The sequence below is a fragment of the Xenopus laevis genome, chromosome 8L, assembly GCF_017654675.1.
Source record: "Xenopus laevis strain J_2021 chromosome 8L, Xenopus_laevis_v10.1, whole genome shotgun sequence".
Taxonomy (NCBI): domain Eukaryota; kingdom Metazoa; phylum Chordata; class Amphibia; order Anura; family Pipidae; genus Xenopus; species Xenopus laevis.
The window spans coordinates 112,048,830-112,064,885 of record NC_054385.1 but is presented as its reverse complement, the minus strand read 5'-3'; positions in this window follow the sequence as shown (position 1 = coordinate 112,064,885).

The following is a 16,056-nucleotide window of genomic DNA, read 5'->3' as shown; positions in this document are numbered from 1 at the left end:
ATGTGACTTTTTAAATCTATTAAATTGAATGAATTCTATTGCATTGCACTTTATCTCGAATTAACTTTAATCGTCTAATTCATATTAATTGTACAATTAATTTTTTAGCACTGCACTTTATAATTTATAATTCATGTGATTGGTCTAACGACAATCAGAGGGATTGCACTTAAATATATTAAGTTTTCAATTTACAGGTATTGAAAGTGCTCATATAATTAAGTAACTGCCAAGTAAGATTGTTTAAGCGGGGTACTTCCTCTTTCTCCTTGTTTTTTTTTAACCCTGTTGAGTATATAACGCCCTAACTGGAAAAGAGGTTAGCAAGGTTTATTCTAAAGGTGATACACTCAGGGTGTGGGGCATTTTAATGTCCTTGAAAATTACTGTAAAGTCAAGATATGTTACAGGTACAGGTATGTACAGGTTACTACCATGTTACAACAGGTGGAGTATTAACATTGCCATTAATTGATCCTAATTAGATATTTTATGAACATGATTATTGGAGACATTTACATATAAGTTAAAAGAGAACTAAAATTTAACTAAAGAAGTAGCTAGAAATGTTGTACATTCTGTTTTGGGTTTCTGTACCAGCCCAAGGCAATCACAGCCCTTTAGCAGTAAAGATCTGTGTCTCCAAAGATGCCCCAGTAGCTCCACATCTTCTTTTCAGCTTATTCACTTCACATGCTCTGTGCTGCTGTCACTTACTGAGCTTAGGGACCCACTCACAATATACAGTACACATAGAATAGAAATGTCACAATATAAGGCTGATTAATACACATAATTACTACATGGCAGCACAGAAACCATCACAATTAGCATCAGTATTTAATAACCAGCCCTGTAGCATCAGCTTATATTACAGGGGAACCTCATTTTCTGATGGATAATTAGTGACGACCCCTAAGCTTAGCTTCTCAACAGCTGCTCAGAGCCCACTGAGCATGTGAGTGTCACAGACACTTTCCAAGATGGTGACCCCCTGTGACAAGTTTGAAGTCCTGGATCATTGCTGCTATTGACAAACTGAAACTTTAGAGTTTAGTTCCCCCTTTAAGCAAACAATGTTAATTTGAGTAACAAATAGGGTGTTGGTTAAGATATGTATTAATGTGTGTGCTCTCATACAGATCCCATACTGATCTGATACAGTGTCATGTGACATGATCCTTGTCTGCTAATGCAGAAGTGTTAATAAAGTTTTGTCATCTTGAAGGAAGAGAAGCATGGTGTCTGTGTGCAGTTTCTCCTCTGTCTAAAAGAAAGCTGCAGCTCACATGCGATTGAGCTACTGGTTATCCCATCTCTTAAGCAGAATGGCAACAGTGCTTTTTCTCAATTTATGTTGGACATTACTATATATTCAGTACAGCAAATAAGGCCGTGAACGGGGTTTGAGGTTAACTAAAGAGTAGATATATTTCCTTATGGAAATGTAAAATCTTTTAAAACGTTGCCACTGGATGAGCCCTGAGAGGGGAAGCATCATTTTGCCCCACCAGGGACATGAAGTACTGTTTTATAAAAACATAATTATGGATATTTTTAGCCAAATAACAAATAGCAAATTTATTCACACTCCTAATTTGCACAGTCAACGGGTCTGCATCCAGCAGTTATCATTACAAAATGTGCCATTCAACTGAATAAGAAGGAATCTCATGTAGGTGGGGATTGCTGCTCTTTTCTTTTCCCTTTCTTTAATAAACTGGCATTTAATAGCTAACACAGGAAACCTCTCCACTTGCATCCAGTGTCAGACTGGGACACCAGGGGCCCACCCAAAAACCTTTGACCAGGGGCCAACCAATTAATCTTAGACAAGGGGCCCACTATTATTCTACCTCTATTCACTCAACCTCTATTCTCCTAGTCTATTTTTTTATATACTATAATCTATTATTCCATCTATTTAGTCTTTTTGTTCTCATAGAAATAGGGAATGGCCATAAAATAGGCCAAATGTTTAGCAGCATGAGGGCCCACTGACACCTGGGCCCACCTGGACTTTTCCTGGTTTCCCGGTGGGCCAGTCCGACACTGCTTGCATCATCAATTCGTTTTTAACATTGTCAGGTAAAAAGATCTAAGGACATCGTTCAGTGATGCCGAAGGAACCCTTTCACATGAAAAAAAATAAAAATGTGTTTTGTGGCTGGAATGAAACATTATCCTAATGGATATTACATTTGACCTCTTTTGACCATTAAAATACCCTCTACCCCTTTGTGGTCCCTGAACTTGCACTTCAGGAGTGCCTGTGGGCGCAATTTAAAATGGTGCCCGGTACTTACCACTTACCATATGTGCAGAATGGAACACTGTCCCTGCCACAAGTCCAACCTGAAGGAAGTGTTGCACTCCTCAGCACTCCTGCACTCAACAGGCACCAATCAGGTGGGATTTTATAAGCACTATCTGCTATTGACTTAATGATACCATTCCTGAAATTATTCAATTTAAATTTAAGTTGTTCAGGGAATTTATTCTGAGCATATATCAGGAAATTACACTTTTTTTGCTGTTCCTAAAGTGAAAAGTCAGCAGGAAGGTCTCAGACATGGGTGTGTGTGGGATGAGATTCACTGAAAACCAATTAGGTACACTATATTTACATACCAAGTTCCAAACAAGCTATAATTTGACAGTGTTTCCCATTTCCTTATTTATAATGTGCGTGATTATTTGCATGCATCAAATGTTCTGCCCTATGAAGGCCTGTACTAAAGAATACAACGAAATGAAAAGTAAGATTTTAAATTTTTTTGGCAAATAGAGTGATATAGTAGATTTCAATAAACAAGTTCCAAGCAGCACCATTAAACTGGGTCGGGATTGGGTTGGCATGTTCACACTAGGTGCTATTTTTTGCACTGTCAACGTAACTACCACTATGTTCAATGTAAAGGTTCCTAGGCTGGTGGATAACCCCAATTACACTTACCTTGGGGCTCACTTAAAAAAAATTCTTTATCCCCCAACACTAACACTGGCACTGCCTTGCGCAAAATGTGCCTTGCCCTGACTTTACTGATGGACACACTTTCCACCTTCTTTTGAAAGAGTGACTCTCTAAGAGACTGAATGTAACATATCCCCTTCATTTTATAAGCCAGTGGGTCAGCTCCTACTATGATAATTAAGTAATCAAAACACAGAAAAGAATAAAAGAAAGAGAAGTAATAAAAAGTAGCCCTTACAACAAAATTGTGGCCTCACAGAGTAATAGGTTTTTCTGCTTCCGAGGTCAGTGACCTCAATTTGAAAGCAAGTAAAAAATTATTTTAAACAATTGTAGAAAAACTGCTAAGAATATTGTTATGTTTTGGTAACCGAGGATGAGTAGAGTATAACAGTGCTTTATTAACAGGTTCATGCAGCTATTACAATGTCAGCAGTAGACGATTTTGGAACAGTATTTTGTGGAAGTTTTATGTCTGTGACATCTAACTTATTGCGCATCTGTCTGCCACGTAATAATTCAGCTGGAGATGATTGGGTTGTTGCATGGCACGTTGCTCTGTAGTTATGTAGGAACTCTGTTGTAAATACTTTCTCCCAGTAAGATTTGCTGTCTGTAGTGTTTCTTTCAGACTTCTGTTGAATCGCTCAATTTCTCCATTTGCTTGCTTGGGTAATACATGGAAGATTTCAGATGCACAATATTTTTCTCTCTCAGAAAGAAAACTGTGGTCCGTTGTCTGATATTAACTCCATCGGATTGCCTTCTCTGCTGAAGACTGTAGACAGTTTTCACTATAGCTTGTGTTATATGAGAAACAAATGCAATTCAGGACATTTACTGTAATAGTCTATCAAGGTTATAGAAAATCTACAATCTATAGGAGCATCTGTACCCACAATATCAATAGCAAGTTTTTCCCATGCTGAATCAGGAAATGGTACTGGCTGAAGTGGTGGTGTATGTGTGATAGCTGTTTTGTCATGATTCTGAAAAGTAACACAAAAATGAATGGCAGTTACCACATTGGCATCCATTGCTGCCCACCAGTATAGTTCTCCTAGTCTTTGTATCGTACAATTCCTTGATGACTCTCATGTGCAAGTGGTATGAGCTTTTCTCGCAAGGTACCGGAAAACGGTGAGCTCCATGGGCAACATAGCCATCTACTAAGGACAGTTCATGTCTAATCCTGTAGTAAGGTTGAAGATCAGGACTGAGTTTCTTCTCCCATTTGTTTTGTAAGATGTCCTGTAGTTTTTCTTGAATTGGACATGTGAGACAAGCTTGCTTAAAATCAGCAGCTGTAACTGTAGATGATAGTAAATCAGGCAATGCTAAAACTTTTATGTCCTCATCCACTGTATCAGAAGCTGCAGGTAAAGGTAAACGTGACAAACGATCAGCAGTAAAATTTTTCAAACCTTGTTTGTATTGTATTTTGTAGTTGAAATTCAGTAGCCTTGCTGACCATCTAGCTATACGCATTCCAGCTCTTCCTAGTCCCTTTGTTGTAAGCAGTGTAAGGGCTATGATCAGTGCATAAGGTAAATTCTCTACCTCACAGGTAGGCTCTCCATTTTTCTGTTGCCCAAACTCATGCCAGAGTTTCCTTTTCAACAGTTGAATATGTACACTCTGCCTCTGTAAGTGTTCTGGATGAAAATGCAACAGTTTTCTCTGTATGATCAGCATGGATCTGTGTGAGAACTGCACCAACGCCATAGTCTGAAGCATCTGTAGTAAACATAGTGGCAGGTCTGGACTGAGAATTAAAATAGGCCCTGGCATTTCAGGTACACAGAGTCCCAATCAGCCCACACAGAAGCCCAAACAGCCCCCACCATTCCACTAAATACTGACTTTCTATGGCACCTTATAGCAGCCCCTCTGGCATTTTCCAGATTGCCAATCTGGGCCTGCATAGTGGGTAGTGCAGGATTAAATAAAGCTAGTGCTGTACTGTTCACAATTAGCTGTTTCACTATTTCAAAGCTATGTTGAGCAGACTCTGACCACACCAGACTTGAAGTTCCATGTAGTAGTGCTCTAAGTGGCTCCATAGCTGAAGCATAGTTGGGAATAAACTTAGAATACCATGAAGTAAGATCTAAGAAAGCTCGTAAAGTCTGGAAATCAGATGGAATAGGTGCTTGTGTAACAGCGTTGAAATGGTCAGGGTCAGGCAGTAATCCATCCTGTGAAATTATATGACCCAGAAATGACAGCTGAGTTTGTCTGAAGTGGCATTTGGAAAGGTTCAGGTTCAATCCTGCAGAATCAATGCATTTCATAATTTTTTTTAGGTACTTGTCATGAAGATCCATAGTTGAAGCATAGGCAATACTATCATCCAAGTAGCATTGTACACCAGGTATGCCATGGAGTATAGAAGACATCAGTCTTTGAATACAACTCGTTGCTAAAGCCAGTCCATAAGGTACAAGCTTGAACCGAAACAAACCATCATGGGTGATAAATGCAGTGAGGTCTCTGCTTTCCTCATGCAGTAATACTTGATGATAAGCACTCTGAAGATCCAGGGTAGAAAAGAATTTTGCTCCTCGGAGTTCTGAAAATATTTCCCTTGTGTGGCAAGGGATGATTCTCCATAACAACTGCTTTATTAGGTTCACGGAGATGAACCCATTCAGAGGATTCTGATTTTTCAATCACATCTTGCTCTACCCGTTTCTTTAGCTCCTGTGAGACAGTCTCCCTTATAGAGTAGGGCAATGGCCTCAACTTCTGGCGTACTGGTTTTACATTTGGTCTCAACTTCACTTTGTGTACAACTTTCTTTGCACAGCCCAGTGAAGTTTTGCTTTGTGGTGAAATTTTAGACACTGGCTGTGTGGCAGGTACTGGTGCTGTAGTAATGAGACCATCAACCATAGGCAGCAGAAGATGGTTCAGGCAGGGGGGGCTGGGAAGAAGAGCACAGGCGGCGTGCGACGCGGCAAAATTTTGGCCATGCTCCCTTTTGGCCACTCCCTTTGGACTCCACCCACTTTCCAGTGTGCTCTCACTGAATTTTCAGGAAAATCAAACCATAGCAGTGGGGGCAAAATTAGCTTAAAGTCTGGGACTGCAGGAAGGGGGTATTAACATTACATGTACAATTGTAACTGAGAGTTGTGAATGCTGCACTACAAGAACATTATAGGGAAAAGGGGGAAAAAATTCTGGCACCTAAAGTACATTACATGCAGAGACTGTGAGATACTCAAGACATACAAAGAAGCAGTAGGTACTGAACTCCCAAGAACATATTATGGAGAAGGCACCACAAACACTTTACAGCACTATACAGCACATTGTATAGTAAGAAGCAGAGGGCACTGGTACACCAAATACATACATAGAGAGCAATGGACAATGGCACCAAGAGCAGTAAGTATAGAGAATACTGGCAGGCCAAGCACAATATACAATAAAACAAAGTGGGTATAAGTACAAGAATATATTATATAGCAAGAATCAGTGAGCACAGGCACTCCAAGCCTATTATAAGTTCTAGCACCTCCCGATGCTCTGCCAATATGCAAGGTATGAGGAACTGCAGGCCTGGAGCACTATGTAATCTGTAGTAGGGAAAGCCATGCAGAGACTGCATTAGTAATGTGAAAAATTCAAATATCTCTTACTACATGGATCCCTTTTCTGCTAGTTAGACAGCAATGTTATATTATAATGGGACAGTTCTTCAAATTCTCCAATCCCACTGCATCAACATAATAATTATATATAAACATAGTAATTTAGGTTGAAAAAATACACTTCTAGCCTTTTGGCCTAAGTAAAACCTGCCTAATTTCTAGCTGATACAAAGGAAGGAGAAAAACCCCTTCTAAAGCTTCTCCAAGATGTAATTGGACCATTTTCTGGATTAATTTTGTATTAAGATCATTAACCCTGTATTTTCTGTATACTCCACACCCAGAAAGCAGGATGGCCCAGTAGAAATTTCATGTTTAAATACCCCTAGATCTCATAGCAGAATGGCAATTTCATGTATAAATACCCCCCAGAATTCATAGTAGAATGGTAGAGGCAATTCCATGTATAATACACCCCAGAATTCATAATAGGATGGCACAGTGGCAGATTCACAAATGATACCCACTGAGGTAGGCAGACAACAAGGAAAGAGTTATGGCTGCCCCACAAGCCCCTGGTTGGAACATACTGGCCGTGAGTGAGTGGAGCAATCATGCCGGCTGTTCACTGTGTCCTAGTTTATGGCAGCTGTCAGGGGGCCTAGCACTGTGTGGGGGTCCCGCCCATCCCTGTATCTCTCCCTGGAATAAAGAAGACACCCGGTGTGCCTCCCTGCAATGCAAAGACCTTCAAGATTTGCCCGCGGCCTCAGTTACGCCACTGATCCTGCGTGAGGAGATGGTTGGATGCAGGCAGATGCCTCACAATGGCCTACTGCATTTTCACGCTTCTGTGAAAAACACAGCCAGCTACGGTTCTTTGATGCCGTCGTCCATTTTGATGCTGGCGAGTTGTCAGTGACGTCAAAATTGCCGTTTTGCAAATTTTCCACTAGTTTCGAAGCGAAACGGCACAAAGTCGCCCATCACTAGTCATTGCTCTTGAGCCCAATGGCAGGGACCTTTGCAACAAACCTTGTAGCATTTGGCATTGCACATGGTGATGTTAAGCTTGTGTGCTGCTCCCACCCACATAACTTGCTCCGGACAATAGTTCTATCATGCTTCAATATCCATCTGGCCCTTCCTTTAAGTTTGTCTGGCCTACTGCTTGTTGCGCCTAGATCTTTGTACTTTACACTCACTTGCCTTACAGCTGCCTGAGGCCATTTTAGCAGGGTATAAATGAGACAAACTGACTTGCTGAAATGGTGATATCCTACGATGGTGCCGTGTTGTCACTGAGCTCTTCATTCTACATTCTACTGTTTACTGCTGGAGGTTACCTGGCTCTATGATTAATAATACACCTGTCACCAATGTGATCCTGACTCTTCGTAAAACTAACATCATATAAACATAGATCAGGTATGGGATCTGTTATCCAGAATGCTTAGGATCTGGGGTTTTTTTTGAATAAGGGATATTTCCATTATTTGAAGTTCCATACCTTAAAGGGATCCTGTCATCAGAAAACATGTTTTTTACAAAATGCAACAGTTAATAGTGCTACTCCATCAGAATTCTGCACGAAAATCTATTTCTCAAAAGAGCAAACAGATTTTTTTATATTCAATTTTGAAATCTGACATCGGGCTAGACATTTTGTCAATTTCCCAGCTGCCCCTGGTCATGTGACTTGTGCCTGCACTTTAGGAGAGAAATGCTTTCTGGCAGGCTGCTGTTTTTCCTTCTCAATGTAACTGAATGTGTCTCAGTTAAACATGGGTTTTTACTATTGAGTGTTGTTCTTAGATCTACGAGGCAGCTGTTATCTTGTGTTAGGGAGCTGCTATCTGGTTACCTTCCTATTGTTCTTTTGTTTGGCTGCTGGGGGGAAAGGGAGGGGGTGATATCACTCCAACTTGCAGTACAGCAGTAAAGAGTGATTAAAGTTTATCAGAGCACAAGTCGCATGACTTGGGGCAGCTGGGAAATTGACAATATGTCTACCCCCATGTCAGATTTGAATATAAAAAAATCTGTTTGCACTTTTGAGAAATGGATTTCAGTGCAGAATTTTGCTGGAGCAGCACTATTAACTGATTCATTTTGAATTTTTTTTTTCCCATGACAGTATCCCTTTAAGTCTGCTAAAGAATCAATAAACTATTAAATAATCACAATTGGATTGTTTTGCCACCAAAAATAATAATTGTATCTTCGCTGGGATCAAATACAATGGACTGTTCTACTATAACAGAGAAAAAATGTAAAAAAACGTTAAATTACTTGATAAAAATGGAATCTATGGGAGTTGCTGTAATTCAGAACTTCCTGAATAAAGTGTTTCCGGATAACGGATCCTATACATGTAACAGAAACAAAAAATTTTTTTTGCTTTTGTATTTTTGAATTTTTATTTTGTCAAACTGACACTGCGTGTAGATGCTCAATTTTTGTACATGGGGCATTTTGTTACTTGCACAAAAAGTGCCTCTCCAGCAGGGAACAAAGCAACTGAACATAACTTGCCATTAGCAACTGTGGGAATAGGCATAGGTAAAACAGGAGGCGAGGGAAGACTGAGGGTGACCAGTGACGCAAGCAAAGATTTGCACATAATAACATTTCCATACTACACACATGCTGGAAGCCAAGAGAGAAGAGTCAGTAGATGACATGGGAGGTAATAGAAATTATTGCCTGGCACACTCACTCAGCTGAGGGAAGAAATAAAGCTGATCATACACATAATTGTCTGGATCTTTCCCCAAGATGCCCGCATGGATATGACAATGTTGTTGTTCACTGTGAAGTGGTTTCACTCAAGCTGCTATTTTAACTTTTTAAATAATGTATTAGTATGATAACGTTGAGCAACACTGCCATCTTGTGAACTTTTTGTATCAGTGCACAGTGGTGTAAGGTTTACACGTCCAGCTATACACCCATTCTGTGCAAGGAGAACTTTAAAGGGCTAGTTCACCTTCAACTAGTTGTTTTCAGAAAGAACATCGGAAATAACAACTTTTTGCAATTGCTTTCTATTTTGTATGTGTCACCGTTTTTCTAATACTGAAGTGTAAAGTGTAATATTTCACCTTCTAAAGCAACTCTGGGAGGGGGGGGTCGCCGACCCTGTAAACTGTTCTAAACTGATACATTTGGTTGATACATTTCTTGTGTTTGTCCCTACTGAGCAGAATCTCTGGGTTTCATTACAGGCAGCTGTTAGAATTGATACAATCATTGCTAATATTCCAGCTTCTGGGAAATGTATCAACTAAATGTAGCAAAATTGTAACAGTTAAGAGTCTGCACCTGAATTACTGAGCTGCCAGACTGAAACACCAAAGACACGAACATTCAACTTTAAACTTAGATATTGAAAAAACAGTAAAAAATAAATAATATTCTGGGGAACAATCTGAACTGAAAAAAATGTTTGGAAGGTGAACATCCCCTTTAAGCACAGAGGGGAGTTTAATGAAGACTTTAAGGGGCAAATTTACTAAAGGGAGAAGTGACTAACGTGACGTCATTTCGGGACTTCACCAATTTACTTTTTTTAAGGGTACCCGGCTTCCCCCCTACATTTCCTAACATATGGCACATAAACTATACACTGGGCTCATGTGTAGGGCAATATAACTACTTTATTTTATTTTATTGAGGTTCCCTGGGCTTGTGTAGTGTAATGTATTTGCTGCAACATATACGTCCATTGAAATTTAACTTCCTGCCATATGCAAATTAGCCAATGGTAACGCAGCTTCACTTTGCTTGCCAAATTAAGGCTAGCGAAACTTCGCCATCGTTCGGCGCTCTGGACGCAACTTTGCATTTTAGTGAATTAACGTAGTCCTGGCGAATTTTCGCCTAGCGAAGTGTGGCGATGTGAGTGAAGCCGTCACTGGCGAATTTCCGGAGGTTAGTGAATTTGCCGCTAAGCCTCTTTCGCAAAGTGCAGGGCAGGATGCACAGTGTAGAAAAGGGACACAAATCACCTTGCTTTTCGTTTATTTAAACAGTTGCACCATGCACTTTGCAGAATATCGGCAGGTAATAGTCCAGATTTAAAATGGAGCAAAAGACCTGCCTGCATTGGCAGTGCTGTCTATAGTAAGTGAAGGGGTTCTATAGGGGAGGACTCCGTGTTAAATGAGTGGACCTAAATTGCTTTTGAATTTTCTTGGATCTGACATACAGTACATGCGTGAAATCAAAGCAAAAAAAAAAAAAAAGTTTGGTAGATTCACAGGCAGTGTCAAACTGGCCCACAGGGCACCAGAAGAAACCCCAGTGGGCCCCAGTCCTTGTTTGTTTCCATCACCCCAGACCATCTGTTTTCCCTACATTGAGATTCAATCTCAGCAGGTGCAGACAGGTAGCTTTAAGCAAGAGAAACAGTAGGACAACGGTCCGCATGGCTCCTTCAAGATATTTGTAATAGGACCATCCTGAAGCTGGAGAAAGAATATAATAAAGTGGGTGTCATGTAAAAACAGGCCAAGGTATCATGAAAAAACATTTCTTCACCTAAATCAGACACATAACAGGCCTCACTTCACTAAGGTCTGGAGTCAACCATGTGTAAAGGGGTCACAGCCTGGGATGCCCTTCTCTAAGCCCGTGCTGATAAGAGCCATTCCATGTGGAGGGGAAAGCGCAAGGAGGGAGAACATAAAGTTCACAGCAGGGCCCCTCACTGGGGAAGGGAAGGTCACACATAATATATAGGCAAACATATTTATTCTCACAGAACCCAGACCTGTTGTAACAACATTAAAAACAACTGGTGATGGGTTCAAGGTAATATCAGCTTTCAAACAAGTCCAAACATGACTAGGCTTATCATGTTGATCAGATATCTGAATCTGAATCTGATAAACCTAGTCATGTTTGGACTCGTTTGGGCAGGGTCAGGTCACACAGTTTTGATGTTTAGTATCTTTGGAATCCATGAGGGAATTAATAACCAATGAATAGAATATCATCTCTCTCCTACGTTCCTATAAGGAGTCATAAATGGTCATTATGTTCTTTGTCCAGTTCTTACTCACAGGAGGTCATAAAAAACTCAATCTGTCCTGCTAGGCCACGTCCCCTTACATTCCTGAGGGAGGGGAGGGGCCAGTTATCTGATGCTCCTAAAATCAATGATAGTCAGCTCTTCTGACCCATTTCCATGGTGGGTTATTCCATTTGTACCCCTCGCCTCCAGGACCAGGAATTCTATATCTTTGGTAAAAGTATACATTTCTATGTTTTTCCCTTTTTACTTTACAACTGCTTGTAATTGTATTATTAATGTACTGTTATACCTTTTATACAGGTATAGGATCTTTTATCCGGAAACCCGTGATCCAGAACCCATTGAATTATGGAAAGGTAGTCTCCCATAGACTCCATTATAATCAAATAATTCAAATTTTTTTTATAATGATTTCTTTTTCTCTGTAATAATAAAACAGTAGCTTGTACTTGAGCCTAACTAAGATATAATTAATCCTTATAGGAAGCAAAACCAGCCTATTGGTTTTAGTTAATGTTCAAATTATATTGTATTAGATTTAGGGTATGGAGATCCAAATTACAGAAAGATCCCTTATCCGGAAAACCCTGATCAATCTCTATAACAGGTCCCATACCTGTACTATTAAATATATAATTAAATAAATTTGTCTTTGATGCTATAAAGAACCTAGCCTGAAAGAGTAACTGTGAGCCATATCATGCTGAATTGAAATGCTAGTCTGTGTGTGTTGGTTTTTTTGTGTGTGTATGCGTGTGTGTGTGTATGAGTGTGTGTGTGTGTATGCTTGTTAACCATTTGAGTTTTGGTAGGAAGTGTGTTTCAAATTGCATTAACCCTTTTTACTACTGAGTACCTGGTTTCTCTAAATGCCAGTGTGAAGTCTGAGAGTGGTGGCAGCAAGTTGTTTTGAGGGTGTTGGTTGGTGTTTGGGGTGCTGTTATGCTAGTCCCCCAATCAAGGTTACATATTTCTATTTAATAAAAAACAAGGATAAATATGTTAGCTGTTATATGTTCACATATACGTTTTCCTGTCACACGAAAGCAGCAAAATCATGGGGCAGGTGAGCCTAACAACAGGACATGCTTGAGCCAATAGCTGCAGAAGGGGACTCTGAACGGAGACACTTCTACCCAGATATCAAGTTACTAAAAAGGGGCCTGTCTATCTGAAATGGGGACGGATGGGAGACCTACTATTATGCATTTGGTGCATTTGGTGCATGGCCATTTTTACTTAACCATGTTGTTAAGAAAAATGGAACCCTGACAAAACCTCACAAATACTCATTTACACTCCAGATTTATATTATTTAACTCCAACGTCCAGGACAGTCTGTGAGAATTTACAGCCAACTCCCCAAAATTCAATAGAGGTGATTGCTCCACTGCTTCTGGGCTGGGCACTTCTGAATACATTTACATAATATGCTTGATAGGGAATATTCAATCGTGGATTAATATTCAAGGACGGGGGAGTTTTTCATTAACATAACACAGAAAGGGAGTAGCATTATTGTTGTGTTGGTCAACTCCCTGACAGCAAGTTACTAAAAATGGGGACTGATTGGAGCCCTGCTATAATGCATTTGGTGCACAAGATGACCATTTTTACCTTCATGTTGTTAAGAAAAATGGAACACTGCCAAAACCCTTACATACATTCATTTACAGTCTAAATTTATATTATTTAACTCCAAAGTCTAGGACAGTCTGTGAGAATTTATGGCCTACTCCCCAAAATTCAATAGAGATGGTTGCGCCACTGCTTCTGAGCTCTGCACATTTGAATACAATACAATTACACAATATTTTTGATAATGAATATTCAATAATGGTTTAATATTCAAGGACAGGAGAATTTTTCTTTAACATGACACAAAAAGGGAGCAGCATTATTGTTGTATTGGCCAACTCCCTGGCTGTATCTCATATATATATTCAACGGAGTTAGAAGTTCTGGCAGATAGTACCCCAACGGCAAGATGAGGGCTTCCAACTGCTTCATTCTATACTCCATCATTATCACTGAACTGTTGTTCAGCTCTGGATTAGTCATGGGAGTTCCAGCTGGTAAGTACTACATCATCATGAGGAGCAGCATAGGAGATCTCAAGCAACATATCTCTGCACCGGACAAATTAAACCATGGTGGGGGACACTGACCCCAAAAATAAGATATCATTTTCAATTTCAGGCTAGAGAAAGGCTGAACTGAATGATATGCCCCCATGTGTAATAAAAGGCACTAAGTTTGCCCAGGAGCAGTAACCCATAGCAACCAATAAAATGTTTGCTTTTAAACAGGTGACCAGTAAAAGCTACCTGCCGATTGATTGCTATGAGTTATTGCCCCCTTTTTTTGGTGCAACAAAATTAAACAACAACGACTAATCTCTCGTAGTTGCCACCCAAATCAAAATCGTGTAATAGAGAAGGGCAGTATTAGTAACTTGTGCCATTCTCTGCCAGAGTTGTCAGTTTTTCTATCCTATAATTGGGAGTGTGGAAGTTGAGGTGATATGAGTACAAGACAATAGTGCTAACCGTTTAGCCACCATACTGTCTTTTAAAAATGATTTTTCTCTAAATCACAAGAGAACATTTAAATTACAAGGGACCATTTTAAGAACTGCACTTCTTTATATTTACTGGAGCTAAAGCTGAATTCAATAGGTTAATAACAAATTATAATTTAAATATTTGACAGTGATCTCTTATAAGACAAAGGGAAATTGTAGATAGACTACAAAGAGTACTGTTTCTATTTTTGCAGATGATACTAAATTGTGCAGAACTATAGGTTCCATGCAGGATGCTGCCACTTTGCAGAGTGATTTGTCTAAGTTGGGAAACTGGGCATCAAACTGGAAAATGAGGTTCAATGTTGATAAATGCAGGTTATGCACTTTGGCAAAAATAATATAAATGCAAGTTATACACTAAATGGCAGTGTGTTGGGAGTTTCCTTAAATGAGAAGGATCTAGGGGTTTTTGTAGATAACAAGTTGTCTAATTCTGGGCAGTGTCATTCTGTGGCTACTAAAGCAAATAAAGTTCTGTCTTGCATAAAAAAGGGCATTAACTCAAGGGATGAAAACATAATTATGCCTCTTTATAGGTCCCTGGTGAGGCCTCATCTGGAGTATGCAGTTCAGTTTTGGACTCCAGTCCTTAAGAGGGATATAAATGAGCTGGAGAGAGTGCAGAGACTAAGTGCAACTAAATTGGTTAGAGGGATGGAAGATTTAAATTATGAGGGGAGACTGTCAAGGTTGGGGTTGTTTTCTCTGGAAAAAAGGCGCTTGCGAGGGGACATGATTACACTTTACAAGTACATTAGAGGACATTATAGACAAATAGCAGGGGACCTTTTTACTCATAAAGTGGATCACCGTACCAGAGGCCACCCCTTTAAACTAGAGGAAAAGAACTTTCATTTGAAGCAACGTAGGGGGTTCTTCACAGTCAGGACAGTGAGGTTGTGGAATGCACTGCCGGGTAATGTTGTGATGCTGATTCAGTTAATGCCTTTAAGAACGGCTTGGATGGTTTCTTGGACAGACATAATATCAAAGGCTATTGTGATACTAAACTCTATAGTTAGTATAGGTATGGGTACATATAATTTATGTGAAAGTATGGAGGGGTGTGTGTGTATGGATGCTGGGTTTTCATTTGGAGGGCTTGAACTTGATGGACTTTGTCTTTTTTCAACCCGATTTAACTATGTAACTATGTAACTATGTAACTATGTAACAGAACTCAAATCTGCAGGGAGGACAAATGAACAAGCTACAAAATAACTAGGTGGCCATAAACGTTACGATTAAGATCTTTCCTGGAAAAGATTTTTCCAAGAAAGCTCGTTCATTTCTGAATTGTCAGATATATAGGTAGAAACAATACAATTCTTCCTGTATCTGACGATTCAGCACTAACAATAGCCAATGTTCGGTTGCCTTCAAAGATGGCAGATCAAAATTTTCTGACCAGGACGATCGACGAGCCGACCGATATCCAAGTCTTCTACCGATATTGGTCGGCTCGTCTAGATATTATATATCCAATATTATTGGTGTGTCTATGGCCACCTTATGTATATTCCTGGTTACAAGGTAAAGATTATGTAGGCAACATTCTGATGTTTCTTCTTTTGCAGGTTTACTAGACAATGTGTTAAATGGAGTCCCAAATCTGATAAATCAGTTGAGAGGTAAGCAGAGCGATAAATGCACAGATATTGGGTTTAGTAGTGGGGAGAAGGGATAGAAATCTGGCTAGAGATATCAAGGTATTATCTGTAAAAAGTGGAGTGCACTTCCAATATCAGATTCATAGTTATATTGTTATGTAGTTAAAAACATAATTTCCATTAATTTATATACACACACATACATATATAGAGGTACAAAAAAAGGAAGAAACTGCACTCAAGTGTCT